The 16047-nt window shown below is 40.8% G+C and overlaps 1 protein-coding gene across 6 annotated transcripts in view; it reads left to right on the top strand.

The window, feature by feature from the left end:
- The window catches only part of ADD3 (adducin 3), a 3087715-nt gene that overhangs the window by 1666614 nt on the left and 1405054 nt on the right, over positions 1 to 16047 (top strand). The gene's annotated exons all lie outside the window — the stretch shown is intronic.

The raw sequence follows: 16047 nt of genomic DNA, 5'->3' as shown, positions 1-16047 counted from the left end.
TAGTGTCCTTTAGTTTGAAATATTCTACCATTAATTTGTTCAAATGTCTTTGTTATATATTGGCATATTGTACATTTACCACATGCTATAGTGCCTATTTCTATTTTTATATTTGTTATTTCCTTAGGTCTTTTATAGGTAGTATGCACTAGAAAATCCTTTAAACTCTGACCCCTTTGATATGAAAATGTAAGTTGAATTTCCAAAAGTAAAGAAACTTCTCTCTTGGTAACATTCCAAAAATCTTACACAAGCACCAGGCGTTCCAGTAAAAACACACAAAGAAGCAAAAAACTGGAACCTTGGAGTAGTAAAAGCAGTGATTTAATCAAGGCAAGTAAGCAAGAAGGTAATAAAAATAAACGCTCCACACAAAAAAATAATGCGTTTTCGTCCAAGCACCTCCCGGACTTCAGATAAATACAGGTGCCATTACAACCCATATATATATATAGAATTAATTAACTAATTAACCAATTAAAATATTAATACAGCAAGGTAGTCTTTTTTTTTAAGTATTTTACATACAATAAACATGAATAAATAGCATACTTAAATATCAATAGTACATATAAAAAACTGTGTGCAAGATATGAAAACACCATTTTAAAACACATGGTGTAAAAAATATTAAATCATTAAAGTTTAGCAGACCTCAATTTTAAAAGTGGAGCCAGGGAAATATGATCGTTTAAACCTGGGACCCTATTAGCCTCCAAGATAACCTGCCAAAATATCTCTCTGTACTCAAGCTTAGTTTCCCAGGCTCCACCTCTAGCCTCCTTAGGTACTGTGTCAATGACAAAAAATCTAAAACTAGCTCCAGTATCATCTAAAGTGTGTCTAAACCTAGCATTTTTGGAATTCTTGTTCCCTACGTCATTCATATGCTCATAGATTCTACGTTTCAGTGGTCTTTCAGTTTTACCAGTGTAGAATCCTTCACAGGTCCCACAAACAACCAAATAGACCAGCCCAGAAGAATTACAATTGGAGTAACCCTTCCCTGTCGCATATTTTTGTCTGGCTGAGAGATATAACTTCCCACCCTGAAATGTGTAGGAACATTGGTTACAAGCACCACATTTATAAGTACCATTTTTTCTGGATGAAAACACATTAGTGTGGTTTGGTTGTTCCAACAGCAGTTTTATGTTCCTGCCTTTTCGAAAGACCACTTTCAGTGGTTTACCTTTAAGATTTTCTAAGTCTGTAAATTTGGAGAATCCAGCCCATTCCTTTTCCAGAACATTTTTGATACAGTTGGCATCCACACTAAAATTAGGTACAAATGCCCTGCTTGAATCCTGGCTGCTCCACCTCGTGTCCACCCTTCTTATTTGGAATAAAGGAACCGGTAACTAAAATAGGAAAATACTTATCAGTTCTTTCTGCCAAAACTTGATTTTGGACCTCTTGTATCAACTCTCCAGGGTAACCTCTATTCAAAAAAATACTTTGTAGGGTGTTGCATTCAAGGTGAAAATCATCATCACATGATGTCATACGGCTGATCCTCACATATTGTCCCTTAATGATGCCTCTCTTTTGAAAGTGTGGGTGGGTTGTAAATTCATAAATTCTCCCCCATGTTTTTTATTACAATGTTCTGCAAGTGGGCTTATTATTTTATTATTTCTGATGTCTCTCGTATGTTCTTTTATTCTTTCTCCTGAAGTTTTTTGTTTTACCAATATAGAACTTACTGCATTCACACTTGATAGCATAAATTACACCTACACTTTTACAAGTGTAGTCTGAAATATTCTACCATTAATTTGTTCAAATGTCTTTGTTATATATTGGCATATTGTACATTTACTACATGCTATAGTGCCTATTTCTATTTTTATATTTGTTATTATTTCCTTAGGTCTTTTATAAATACTATGCACTAGAAAATCCTTTAAACTCCGACCCCTTTGATATGAGAATTTAAGTTGAATTTCCAGAAGTGAAGAAACTTCTCTTTTGGTAACATTCCAAAAATCTTCTAACAGTTTTTGTAAAGTTTTTGAAAATATTGTATATTTGGATACAAAAACTATTGTTTGTTCCAGATCCCATCCCTTTTCTATTACTTTACATTCGTTATAGAAATTTTTATTTCTGGGATCTGTTCTCTTTTATCCAAATATTCTATTATAACTATCTTTCATAGTTTTTTTCTGCATAGGCTCTGTCTAAAAACATCTCCACTGCTTTTAAAGCTTCTCTTTTGGCATCCTGCATATCACTACATGATCTCTTGATCTTGAGGATCTCCCCATGGGGTATAGCTGTTAAGGTGTGTATTGGGTGACAGCTTGATGCATGGAACATGTGACTGGGCTGCTGAAACTTCCTGTAAATTTGAGTTTTTATTTTCCATCACATAACCCTTCTATAGTCAATTCCAAGTAATTTACCCTCGTACCTTCCTGTAGTCCATCATATTTTATTTGGAATCTATTATTATTCATATATTTAATAAATGTATCAACTTCATTTTTCCCACTTTACAGATAAATATGAGGTAATTTATGAATCTAAAGTATCCTGTCACAAAATTTCTATAAAATTCATTTCTATATATATGATTAAATTCCACAAGGCCCATAAACAAATTTGCATACATTGGGGTGAAAGCTGCCCCCATAGCTGTACCTTGTAACTGTTCGTATAATATACCATCAAATTCAAAAATATTGCTCACCAAGCAGAAATGTACCAGTTCTTTTATATATTGTACTTTAGGGTTGTCCCCCATAAAAAAGACAAACTGAAATATTCATTGCTAAAGGAAAACTTATTATATTCTCTGTTGTCATATTTACTCGTTTCCACTTAAAATGTGTTAGATTAAGCCAAGGGTGTTAATCCAGACATTCACCTATGCAAAAATAAGAGAAACCATATTGACTGTAAGTAAAATTTGATCTGTGTACTTTTGCATCCCCCCCCCCCCACCCGAACAACCGAAGATTACAGACTATTAACTTAGACATGCTTTTGTCTAGCTTTTCTTTTAGCACTGTAAGCCTACATTTCTTAATACCAAAATGAAGAAAGAAAGCAAGATAAGGAAAAATCATCTGTTTACTCTGGTAACTTTAGCACATACAAAAACAACTACTTTACCATAAAACATGTAATTTATATTGTGAAACGTTTCATAGAAATGCTGGTAACAGAAATTGTTTTTACTTAGTTACCTTTCCCCCTTCTTCCCATCCTGTCACTGTTCTTCCAAACATTAATGGCATGAAGTGAGGCAAGTGCCTTTCAATTCCCCACAAGTTAACAAGGTCAGCAAAAGTCTGCTTTTTTCCACTTTTTCTTATACAACTGTATTTCACAAGTACAATTAATGCTTTTTAGTTTCACATATATTCAGTAATTTCTGTGTTGCTGGTTGTCTTCCTGATCATCTCTGTCTTCTAACCCCAGATTCTGGTTCAGTTCCAAGGTACACCCAATTCTTTTGTCAACTCCTGTTCTTTTCTCTACACCTCAAGCATTTTGCTTTGAAACAGAGGATAACATTTCATTGACAAAGTCTCTCAGCATGCTTTATTACCAGAGTCCTCTTCTGCTTGTTAGCAAGCTTTTTGCTTGACAAAGTTTTGTTTTTCCTCAGTAGCCTGTTCTGCATCAAAACATTACTTTGATCCTCCAGAAAAAAAATATTCTGAATACAAGTAGATACAGCAGCTTGAATCTCACACCTACCTCTTGATATTCCCTGATTATTGGAATAAATGTATTTCTCTCTTCATTGGTTAAAGGAGGTTACTAGGCTAATGGTCTTTGAGCCCTTAATGCCTAGCCATATTTATCCTGAGTTGCTCCAGTTGTCTGTGGTTAGATGACTGACGTTTGCAGAGATAAGGGTCTGAGTTAGTTACTAGCAACTTCTTCTGTCCAGGAAATGTATGGGAACCACCTCAGGAGTAAATTTGCAGTTAGCTATCCATTGATTTAGGTTGCATTAGAAGAGGATCAGGGAGGGGCTCTGTTTCACTTGAATTGGAAGCTTGTTGAAGAGAAGTGGCAGTCTGTGGGAGCTGTAGCTCTCTCTCCACCATGACCTGTTCATGTCAGAGGCTAGGTTAAGATCCCTGGAGCAAGTGACCCTCCTGCAATTTGATTTATGAATGTGTAACATTTCCATCAGGGCCGGGTCAGAGACTGCCCTGTAAGCCAGGCACAGGTCATCCCTTAGCATCTTGTAGAAGACAGAGTACAGTGACAGGGCTTTCAGTCTTTCCACATAAGACTTGTGTCAGGGCTTTCAGTCTTTCCACATAAGACTTGTGTGTACCCTGTAATTTCTTGGGTAAGAAACCTCTGTGGTCGCTCCCGCTGCTGCAGATGTCTGGTGAGGTGCATGCAAAAGGGAGCATTGTACTCGATTGTTGGTCTGATGAGGGCAGAGTATAATGAAATTAACATCCTGCGATCTATATGTGATTCCTTTACTCATAAAATGTGCCACATAGAAGGATTTCTTTACTACCATAAAAACGTGGTAGTCAAAGTTCAGATTGCTATCAACATGAGTACCTTGATTGGGGTTCCTATTAGATGACCAAAGATGCATTCTTTGGAATGTGTCTTGGTTGAACTTGAAAAGAAGAAAAGGCAAAATGATGAAGCGGCATATAAGCAAATTCTTTCCATGGGAAAGAAATCACTTGGCCGCATCTGTTACTTTGCCGTTTTCGTCACTGTAATGCGATCTCAGAGTTGGTATATTTAAGTAGGGGGTGTGGGGGGTGTAGGAGGCGAAGCCCCCCACTTTATGTTTTAAGTGATTTTTTTTTTTTTTTTTTTTTTTTTGGAACAGCGATTTTTTTTCCCCCTTGGAAAAAAATAGCTGTTCTAAGCATTTGAGTTTGAAAGCTTTCATTTACATGGGGTCGATAAATCATCTTACACTTTTCTAAGCATTTGATGATTTAATATAGACCCCCTTTATTGCTATCAACATGGGTCTACACTTAAGGGGGTGCTGTCTGTAATGTAATTAGCAGGGCTATCTGCTTTCTCAAGGGGAATAATAAAGCATTTTTTTGCATTTAGCTTTAATCTGTGGCTTTGGCAGCAATCATTTGTCTGCATTAACCTTGTTAAGTTTATTAACATCATTGGGTGACTCAGTGATTGCTGTCAGTTTGCTATAGTCCACAAACTTGGTCAGCCACAGGCTCTCCAAGTTTGGCTGCAATGTTGAGAAATAAATTCCAAATAGTAAGGGGCCCTGCACAGAATCCTGTGGTACACCACTGGTGACTGGTCTTTTGCTAGAGGTGAAGTCACCCACTTTGACAGTATTTGTCCTGTCAATGAGCCAGTTGGCTACCCATCTGGTAGTGTAGGAGTTAATTCCCATTTGGGAGAGTTTATCTATAATATCCAAGTTTGTTGTGTGTTAAATGCATTGGCTAGGTGAAGATAGGTGGTATGCACTGTCTTTCTCCTGGCCAGAGCCTTGGTGACTTTCTCAAAAAATTCAACCATGTTTAACAGGCATGATCCACCTTTAACAAATCTGAATTGGGTTGGGTCCAGTGTATGGAGATTACCCATGTCCTTGTTAATAAGGTCCATAAGGATACTTTCCATGGCCTTGCAGATGAGGCTAGTCAAGCATATGGGCCAATAATTCCCAGGGTCAGTTGATGGTGGGATTACTGTTGCTGTCCTCCATTCTGCTGAAACATAGCCAATTTTCAGGCTGTGGTTAAACAGGGATCTAAGTGAGTCTGCTAGGTCATTTTTTAAGTTGTTTAAAAGTTATCCTGGGATGTTGTCTGGTCCCATTGATGCCGTGTTTTTTGCCTTGGAGATCTTCAAGATAACCTACTCTGTTCAGATAATAGGCTGAGGAGTGGAGGCAAGTATACTTAGGGAGAAGACTGGAGGGGAAAGGGGGGTGAAGTTTTTTCCAATTTTTCAGCTAGCAGGTTGGCCATTACGTCTGGTTGAGTATGGGTGGTGTCATCCACAACAAGTTCCGTTTATAGCTGGGTTTTACTTTTTAGATTTCAAATGTAGTTAAAGAATGCCTTGTGATTATCCTTAGCTAGGGAGGACTTTTTGCTTCATAATTAGCTTTGGAGGACTTAAGATCTCTAATTTGTTTAAGCAATAGAGGGATTTCTTCCTCTGCAGGGACAGTTCCTTCTTTTTCTTGGACATTAGTTACTTTCTCTTGTTGTATAGCCTGTCTATACTAGGGGTCCATCAGGGTGACTTTTTTTTTTTTTTTTTGGCAAGACCTGGTTTTAATCTGGTCAGGTACAGATTATTCTATGTAGCTGCTTAAGTGGTTATACACGGCATTGGTGTGTGTGTTATCTGCTTTTGAGGGGGCTTTGGAACTTTTTATACCATCTCTTACTAGGAGATAATTTCTCTTTGAGAGATTCTTAAGCATTTTTGAGCTTGATGGGGTATCTGGCTTTATATACATCGAACAAAGCTGGTTTATGGTCTGATCTTACCAGAGAGGACATCATGCGGGGGGGGGGGGGGGTGCAGTGCTTTTCCATGTTAGTGAGTACTGTGTCCAGGATATTTGAGTTCTTGTGAGTGTGGTGACAAGCTATTCCAGTGCATTTGCATTGACAGAGTCCAATAACCTCTGAGCCAGCATGTTTGTGGTTGTGTTTGTTTCCCTGTCGATGGTAGGATAATTAAAATCACCCATGAGTAGGTATTGGACTGTATGGCAAGTGACTCCAGTAAGTCCAGGTATACAGTACGCTTTTTCTGTTTCATGGTGGGGGACCTATAGCTAACTATGATGTGGTAGGGGGCTTTGCCTGTAGTTAATTGGACATAGAGTAGCTCGAGAGTCATACTGTCTGACCAGTCTTGAGGTGTGCTTATTCTTAACGAAGAGGGATACATCTCCTCCATTGGTGCTTTCATGCCCAATTTGTGGTCTGAACATATGAAAGGCATTGTAGCTCTGCATGGCTGGAGTGCTTTCCATGCCTCCGAACTATGTCCTGATGACTGCACAAGCAACAGCATCTTCCAAAGTGAGGAGTGCATCCAGAGAGTGCAGTTCTTGCTTAGATTCCTAGCATTAAGCAGCAGTGCATTGAGTTTATTAGAGAGGATTTTGTTTTGTTGGGAGGTTGGTTATTTTGACACTGCCCAAAAAAGGTACAATAGGGGTGGCTAATGCCTTTGCTAGTATCCAAAAAGCCTAGATGAGACCGGTGTAGACCATCTCTGACAAAGCAGCATGGCCCTGTCAACTGTGTCTTTCCAGGCTGACAGATATTAGATCTATTTGGACTGGCACTAGAAGCTAAGCCAGTTGTTAATGTCAATCATTTTTTTGTTTGAACTGTGGCATCATCCTTGGAGAAGGTAGAATGCTGCTTAAGGCTAGGCTTATACTTGCCTATAACACACAGTCTGCGAGCTCAGTCATGATGTTCTTCGCGTTTCACTGTTGCAGTCATCACATTTGGGTTATCTGCTTGCAGGTAGCCCTCAGTCGGCCTGATTATCAAAGTCTTGGGTCCTGCGTCGGTTGCTGTCTCATCTTCCATGACATCAGGTAGTCAGGGGTATAAAGCATGCAGCCGACGCCATTACATCAGTCTTTCTTGCCGTACGGTACCCGAAGCAGAAGCAGTTTGCAAGTGCCGGTCGGCCGACTCCTGAAATTTTCGTTTTTGAGTTTCAGATCCGAAGTCTTCAACAAAGCTAAGTACCCCATTGGGGACATTTTTCTTGCTCTAAACCAATGTCAGTAAAAGTTAACAGTTGTATTTCTTGTGGAAAGCAAATACCTCATAAAGATGTTCATTCGTACTGCATTCCTTGCTTAGGCCCAGACCACGACGTCCCTCACTGTCAGTTTTGTGCCTTATTCAAACCTCGAACTATTCGTCGTCTGTTTATTTTCGCTTCTAAATATTTTGGTACTCGGTTCAATTATCCAGAAATGGCTTTGGTAAGCCACCCAACTACCAACTTTCCGAAAAAAAAAAGGCAAATATAAAGACCGAGACAGGCCGCATAGGTCCAAAGCTGCAGACGACACTTCTGTTAAGCTAGTCGTCAGTTCGCCAGTACTCAGTGAGGAGCTTTCGCAGCCCCTGATACCCACTACTTCAGATTCGCAGGCCTCTACTGAGACCCATTCGGAGTCCGATATGCCGCGAGATGCTTCTTCAACTGTGGAACCTGTGGATGTCTCTACCTTGGATGGGTCCAGAGCCGCTGTGCAGGCACCGGCTTCTGAGGGTGTATTCAGGCCTACTGACTTGCATATTAAACCGACGCCATCTTCTTCTTCAAGGCATAAATCTCTATCCACAACTAGAAAACCAACGCCCAGACCACATGGTTAGGCCCCTATGCCTAAAAAAACAAATGATAAAAATGGCTGAAGACCTTATTACTCCAATCAGGGGAAGCCCCCTTCTCCCTCTAAGAGATCTAGAATTGATTTTCCTTCTGACTATTCTGATCAGGATTCTGAAATTTCTGTTTTTTCTGATGACTAAGAGTTGCCCTTGTCTACCTATGAGGATTCTGATGCAGAGGACTCCATTCCCTCTGCTTCCTCTCCAGAGGATTTCTCTTTTGGTAAAACTTTGCATACTCTTAGGGAGCATTTCCGCTGGGAAAGCCAGGATTACTCTGACTCCAAAAAGAGGCTTAGGGAATTCTTACTCCTACCTCAACTCAGGCCTTTAGCTATCCCTCCTGTACTGGACATTGTAAACGATGCCTTCTTGGAATCTAGCCTGGTCCCTGACACTTTACCTCTGGCTCCCAGAAAACCTGACTGGTATTACAGAGTACCTGACTCTCACAAGTTCCTCTTTAAGAATCCTACTGCGGATCCTGAGACCATTTCACAAGGACCCAAAGGCATTAAGGCTACTACTGCAAAAAACCCTACCCCCTCTGATAGAGATTCCAGGGCCCTGGACAGATTGGGTATGAAGGTTTACACTTTTGCAACTTTGGCCATTAGGGCCTTAAACTGCCAGTTTCATATGTTAAAGTATCAGCATCATATTATTGGATTGCTTAAACAGAAAATTATGTTGATTCATGACTGTGCTGAAAATAAGGAATTACAGGATTTAATGCATTCTGCTGAACAAGTTGGAAAACATACTTTGCAATGTGGTTTTGATTCATTTGAGGCATTTTGCAGGGCTGTTGTCACTGGGTCTGTACTTAGAAGGCATGCTTGGCTTAAGGAACAAACTTTGCCAGATCATGTTAAACCTAAGTTACTGGATGCTCCCTTAAACCAAGACTGCCTGTTTGGCAACCATGCAGAAGTAGTACTTAAAAAGATGGAGGAAAAAGCTAAATCTATGCAAACTGTTAAAGATTTCCTGCAAGTACAGCCTCCCAGATTTAATAGGCACTGGCCCTCTAAGAATTGGTCCTTTCTCAGTCCAAACCCAGAACCAGCAGACCACCCAGGCCTCAGTCTCAAGGTACTCACAGGCCCAAGCAGTGGGGGGACTCCCACTTCCAAAGCTGGAAGTAGTAAGACAACCCCCCCCCCCCTGTAGTAAACTGTCACAATGACTTAACTTTAAACCTTCCAAGCCCTGCTCAACTGACTGTTCCCTGCATGCAAAAAACTGGGATCTCATTACCAAAGACAAATGGGTTTTAAATATAGTTTCCCAAGGATACAGATTCCACTTCCACTCGTTACCAACCCTAAACGGTTGGCCAGACCTACCCCCAAAATCAGTGGGCAGAGGCTCAAAAGCAGGTTCTCTCTTTTCTAAACATCAAGGCTATGCAACCTGTCCCAGAAGAAGAATGGGGGCAAGGTTTATACTCAAGACTTTTCCTGGTTCCCAGAAAAGACAGTTCCTGACATCCTGTCCTGGACTTGTCTATCCTAAACACCTTTTTGGTAATCCCAAAATTCAAAATGCTAACTCTTCATCAGCTACTTCCCATGCTAGGCAAAACTGCCTGGTTAGCAACACCGGATTTAATGGAAGCCTACCTGCACATCCCAATCAGGGAATCTTGCAGAAGATACCTATGCTTTAGAGCAGGCTACATGCACTATCAGATCTCTGCACTGCTCTGTGGCTTATCTACTGCGCCCAGGGTGTTCAAAAAGTGCCTAGCTCCAGTCATTGCATTTTGCAGGCAAAGAAATATTCAAATGTGCCCATACCTGGACGATTGTCTAATTCAGGCAGAAAGCCAGGACATACTATTAAATCATCTGGCATTTGTAAAGAAACTACTGCCTTATCTGGGGTACATCATAAACGAAAAGAAATCACATCTAGTACCCTGCCAACAAATTGTATTCCTGGGAGCAAGCTTGAATACAACTTCCCAGATGGCCTACCTCACGCCAGAGAAGCAAGTTTATTTGACAGCCTACTTCAAACTACTGGCCACAAAGATCCAGCTATCTGCAAGGAAAATACTGCAAGCCCTGGGGTTCATGGCCTCTTGCATTCTACTAATTCCATATGCAAGACTGCATATGAAGAAACTACAATGGTATCTAAAAGGCCTATGGTGTCAACCAACATTCTCAGGACCAAGAATCAATGATTCCTATAATCCCTTGTCTAAAGACAGAGTTCCTTTGGTGGGCAGAGGCCTGCCACTACAACAAGGGGCTGCCATTCACTCTACCCCCTGCCACCCAAACCCTAACAACAGATGCATCAGACTATGCATGGGGGGCTCACTTGGCAGGGCAGTGCATTCAGGGCAAATGGAACCTGAGTCAAATGCACCTGCATATCAATCAAAAAGAAATGTTAGCTGTATAGAATGCTCTGACAGCCTTTAAGGACCACATTCTTCCAGGACAATTATTGGTAAAGACGGACAACACCACTGTTATGTGGTACATAAACAAGCAGGGGGGATCCCACTCATACCATCTGTGCAGACTAGCCATGGCTCTGTGGAACACAGCCTTGAGCTTCCAAGTGCACCTACATGCTCAGTTCCTGCCAGGCAAGCTAAATACACTGGCAGACGATCTAAGCAGAAATCTCATGGACCCACATGAGTGGAAACTGGAACCAAAGATATTCAACATTTTGAGAAACAAATGGGGGAGGCTAGAGATAGACATGTTTGCCTTCCCTCAGAACTACCAATTGGACAAATTCTGCACAAGGACTCCCCACAGACAAGATTGGAAAGTGGATGCCTTGTCATTCACCTGGAAAAACCTATCGGTCTATGCCTTTCCCCCTCTGCCTCCCCTCTCCAAAGTGCTATTAAAGATCTAACAGGACAAACCAAGGACAATAGTGATTGCACCAGACTGGCCATGCTAACACCGGTACCCCCTCTTGCGCAGTGTGTCACAGCTGGAACCATGGCACCTGCCTCAGACCCCAGATTCTGCACCCACAGCTTCAAACCCTGAACCTTGCAGCCTGGCTAATTAGCTGATCTCTCCGTTACCATCCCTCAGTAAGCAAATGATGGATGTTATTCTGGAGGCAAGGAGGCCTAGTACTAAAAAATCCTATGCTGAAAAATGGAAAAGATTCTGTTCCTGGAGCCAAACTCAGGGGATGGGCACAACAGTGCCCAAGTTACCACACATTCTTCAGTACTTAACTGAGATGCTTCACAAGGGATTTCTTTTCTTCCATCAAAATTCATGCTATGGCCATTTCAGCACATTATAATACAGAGCCACCGCTCTTCTCTCATCCACTGCTGAAGCAATTCCTCAGAGGGGCCAAAAACTTAAGACCCCCCATGACAGCCCCTACTCCAGCCTGGAACCTTAACTTTGTATTGGAAAAGCTCACTCCACCTCCCTTTGAGCCAGTTGCAAATGCAGACTTGACATTCCTTTCTTGGAAAACAGCCTTCCTTCTAGCCATCACTTCAGCACGAAGGGTGTCTGAATTACAAGCCCTCATGGCAGTGGAGCCTTTCATCATCTTTCATGTGGACAGGGTGTCCCTCAGGACCAATCCTTCCTTTATGCCCAAAGTGGTATCCAGTGTGGCCCTTAATCAGTCCATTCATTTGCCAACCCTCTTTTCTAATCCACAGAACAAAGGGGAATGAATACTGCACTCCTTGGACGTGCACAGACAACTTAGATTTTACTTGGACAGGACTAAGCCTCACAGGAAATCTGAACAGCTGCTGGTTGCATTTGCTGCAGGGGAAGAGGGGAAGGCCATTTCAAAGCAAACCATTTTTAAGTGGATAGGCCATTGCATTAATTTGTGCTATAAGCAGCATGGAAAACCTATTCCACAGGGGATAAGACCTCATTCCACCAGGGCTGCATCTACTCTACAGCCTTTCTCAGAGGTGTCCCTACCTGGTGTTCTGTACATACCTTCACCAAGCATTACCACTTGCCAATTTTTTTCTAAATCCAGAGCTGGCTTTGCCACTGCAGTCTTGCAGGACGTTATAGCTGGTTCTAATGCTATGCAACTGCCTCCTTTCTTCCTTAGCTTTGGGAATCTACCCAAATGTGACGACTGCAACAGTGAAACATGAAGAAAACATAGTACAGTTGTGTACACTTACCATAAATGTAGATGTTCGAGTGTATTCACTGTTGCAGTCCTGGTTACCCTCCCTCCAGCCCCCTGACTTCTATTGACTATACCTCTATTCTTGTTTACTATGCTTAAAACTTTCTGGTGTATTTGCTTTTTTTGGAGTTGTAATCTTGTATATAATTGCTTCCCATTAAGGGGGCACCTGACATTGGGGCAAGAAAAAATGATGTAATGGTGTTGGCTGCATGCTTTATACCCCTGACCAGCCGACTTCATGGAAGATGAGACAGCAACTGATGCAGGACCCAAGACTTTGATAATCAGGCTGACTGAGGGCTACCTGCAAGCAGATAACCCAAATGTGATGACTGCAACAGTGAATACACTCGAACATCTACATTTATGGTAAGTGTACACAACTGTACTTTTCTGTTCTTGTAGTCCATTGAGGTACATCTCAAGTCATTCACCCCTACGTGGGTTATGATGGAGTCATACCAGTACTTGTGGTTGAGTGACTTGCCGGATCCTGGCACCTGACAGGTAACTAACTGTAACCCGCTCCTTATCCAGTCTGGTGAGGGGAACATCTGTGTGGCTCATGATGGAGTCACCTATGACCAATGCATTAGGTTTTGTGATGTTATGCCTTATGGACTTATTTGTTGAGACACTGGTGTGTGCATTATGTGTTATGGTTGTTTTTTGCATTATCTGTTTTAAGTGGTTCCTTTTGGGAGGCCTCTGATTTTTTGGTAAGTTACTAGTGAGTACCTCAGCATATCTTAGTGTGTGTCCAGTCCTCATTTAGTGTGGGAAGTGTGTGTGATGACAACCTGTTTGATATTCGATTTGTCCTTATGTGAGAGTCTTGCCTCTGATCTGTTAGTGTAACCACATCTCTCACATAAAGTGTTTGTTTGTTTCAGGACTAAGTTATTGTCAGTGTACGAGACAATTGCTACATTGCCTCAGGATGCCCATGTCTATCAAGCTGGCCAGAGACATGATCGGAAACTGCCCATCCATGATAACAGCCTCTTACTGTATGTTTTATTGGGGAAGAGAATGCATTAATCTGATAGGGCAGTACTAGTAGTGTCAAGAAGAGGGCCCTATACTTTGTGTAGGCTAAGGTTGATCAGTAACATAATGCTGCTCATTGTGCAACTGACTTGCTCCTAGAGCAGCAGAAAAGCTTGGAAGGGTTTCACTGACAGCTGTTTAGGGAAAAACAGAGCTTCTAGGCATTTGCGTCTATGCAAGGGTACTGCTAAATGCCACTGTGCAAAGAATAGCCCCATGCAAATTTGAGGTTTAAATGCAAGCAATGAGAAATAAGTTTTAAGCTAACTACCAGTCAGGAAAACACACAATAAGCCTTCCACCAGCAATCCCCAATTTAGACAGGTTAGATCAGCATACTTGCCACAAGGGTGCAGGAAAACACCTTCTTAGTGTAGAATAGCTGGTTTGGAGACCAAGTGTAACAAGAGCACACAAACTATGTACAACAGCCCTGCAACTACCAGATACAATATAATGTAGTGCAATTAAGCGCTTAAAGCAACAGCAGATAATACATTTTTTTTGGAACTGCTGAAGTACAGTCACATTATGTAAGAAAAGTGCAAAAAGATTCTTAGAGTCCTTTTGTGTGCTTCCCAGCTCAGACACACCAGGTAAACACCTACTGCCACTAGATCAATAATCCCAGTCTTAATGTAAAAGCACAGTAAAGGAGTGTCTGGAGTGAAATGCTACCACAAGCAAACTTAAATATGCAGATTCAGCGATCTACTTTAAACAGCTTATAAAAGTGTGATTATTCAGTAAACGTCTTTCATTTGTATAAATGAGCCAAGAGCCACTCAATTGTACAGAATTTATAAAGGCACTAAACCAAGATAAGCCTAGTCTACAGAGAATAATCATTTTCCACAAACACTCTGCTGTCTCCAACTTTTAATACTTTGCCCTTTTTCCACAGTTTTGTCAGGATCAGCTCTTTGCATCTTTACTAATACAGGTTTTGGTTGTTTTCTCATAATCAGATTTAGAGCATACACGTGGTGTGCAATTTCAATTAACAGTTCCTGCTGTGAGATACCAGTCCAGTTACTTAATTGTGCCTTCATAAAATTAATAGTCTGTTCCTTCTAGTTTCTCTCGTAGAGCAGAAAATTGCAGATTTTCCCTACATTCTCTGTCCTCTAATTCTACCATTTTTTGAAACATCTCTTCTTGAGCAGTCTCATACTCAGCCAGCCTTTTCTTCATTTTAACTTTGGATTTTTGCAGTTTTGACAGCTCGTCTTGAATATCTGCTTAAAGCCGCTTCCATTTTCAAGCCTTTTGTTACTTGACTTGATGTACTTGTGACGATTGGGAAGAGATGGGCAAAGGCTGCCAGCCTAGTCAAATAGAATTTAATATATAATTCTGGCATTTGTAAATAAATGTAAAATACAGGCATGTTTTCTTGACTGTAAAAGAATATTGTGAAATGTGGAACCGCAAAATATGTGACAACATTGCAGTCTATTGGCCCAGTGAAGCATGTTGTGACCCTTTCACGTTAGAATTTGGCTCCAGTGCATCTGGATGAAGGTTTCATGCCCATTGTTTTAAGGCTAAAGTTTATTACCAGAATTTATATGAGGATGGTGCTTTACTGCTCTGGTTTCTGTTAGAATATACATGTGAAATGTCTTCTATTGTTGTAAGTTTCTGAGCAGGTGTTAGATTGCTAAGTAATGCAGTTTGTATGCCTGGTAAAACCTATGTGTCAACATGTTGTAATTTGGGAGGGCCTTAGAGACATGTTTGTGAGTAATGTTTACATACTATTTCTCACAAGAGACTAGAAGCATTTTGATCTCGGATATCTAACTCAGCACTCTGCTTATGCTCACATGCAAGTTTTAGCACTGTGATTTCTTGTAGGAATAGTTGAAGCTGGTAAATATTAATTGGGTATTTTTCTTTGAAATCAGACCTGTCCTACTGTATTATTTTAAGTTTCTGTGTGATCACTGAACTCTTAGATATCTCTGTGGTGTAGTAGTTTTGTCTTGAGTTTTAATTATTTATTATTAAATATTTTTAAAACCTTCTACCTGTGGCTGATTTATGTAGAGATAAATTATGCCTTAGAGTACATTATATATTTTTAGAGTTTACTGTCTAAGCCCTTCCAATAAGCCTAGACTGAATAGTCACATTACCATTGGATAATAATATTGCACAGTAATAATTGGACACCATTTTAAAGGCCTTTTAGTAGCTGATATTATTAGCTGGGTGGTGGCAGGGATTACTACCGTATGGTCTGGGTAAAGGGGCACAGCCGGAGAATCTGTGTCAGCCTTTTCCTGGAGTGTCTGTGAAGTTGTATAAATACTCATCTCAAAGTGTGTGCATGATGTGTCAGCTACTTGGCAGGGACATGAAGCACTGGTTGGACAGAGAGGGAACTGGAGGTTTTAGCTTGCCCAGCTAGGCTGAGATCTGGACCTTGTAGCTGTGCCAG

The sequence above is a fragment of the Protopterus annectens genome, chromosome 14.part0 (assembly GCF_019279795.1).
Source record: "Protopterus annectens isolate FY-2018-M chromosome 14.part0, PAN1.0, whole genome shotgun sequence".
NCBI lineage: Eukaryota > Metazoa > Chordata > Ceratodontiformes > Protopteridae > Protopterus > Protopterus annectens.
Note: the sequence above shows the minus strand (reverse complement) of the source record. Positions and strands in the feature narration are given on the sequence as shown.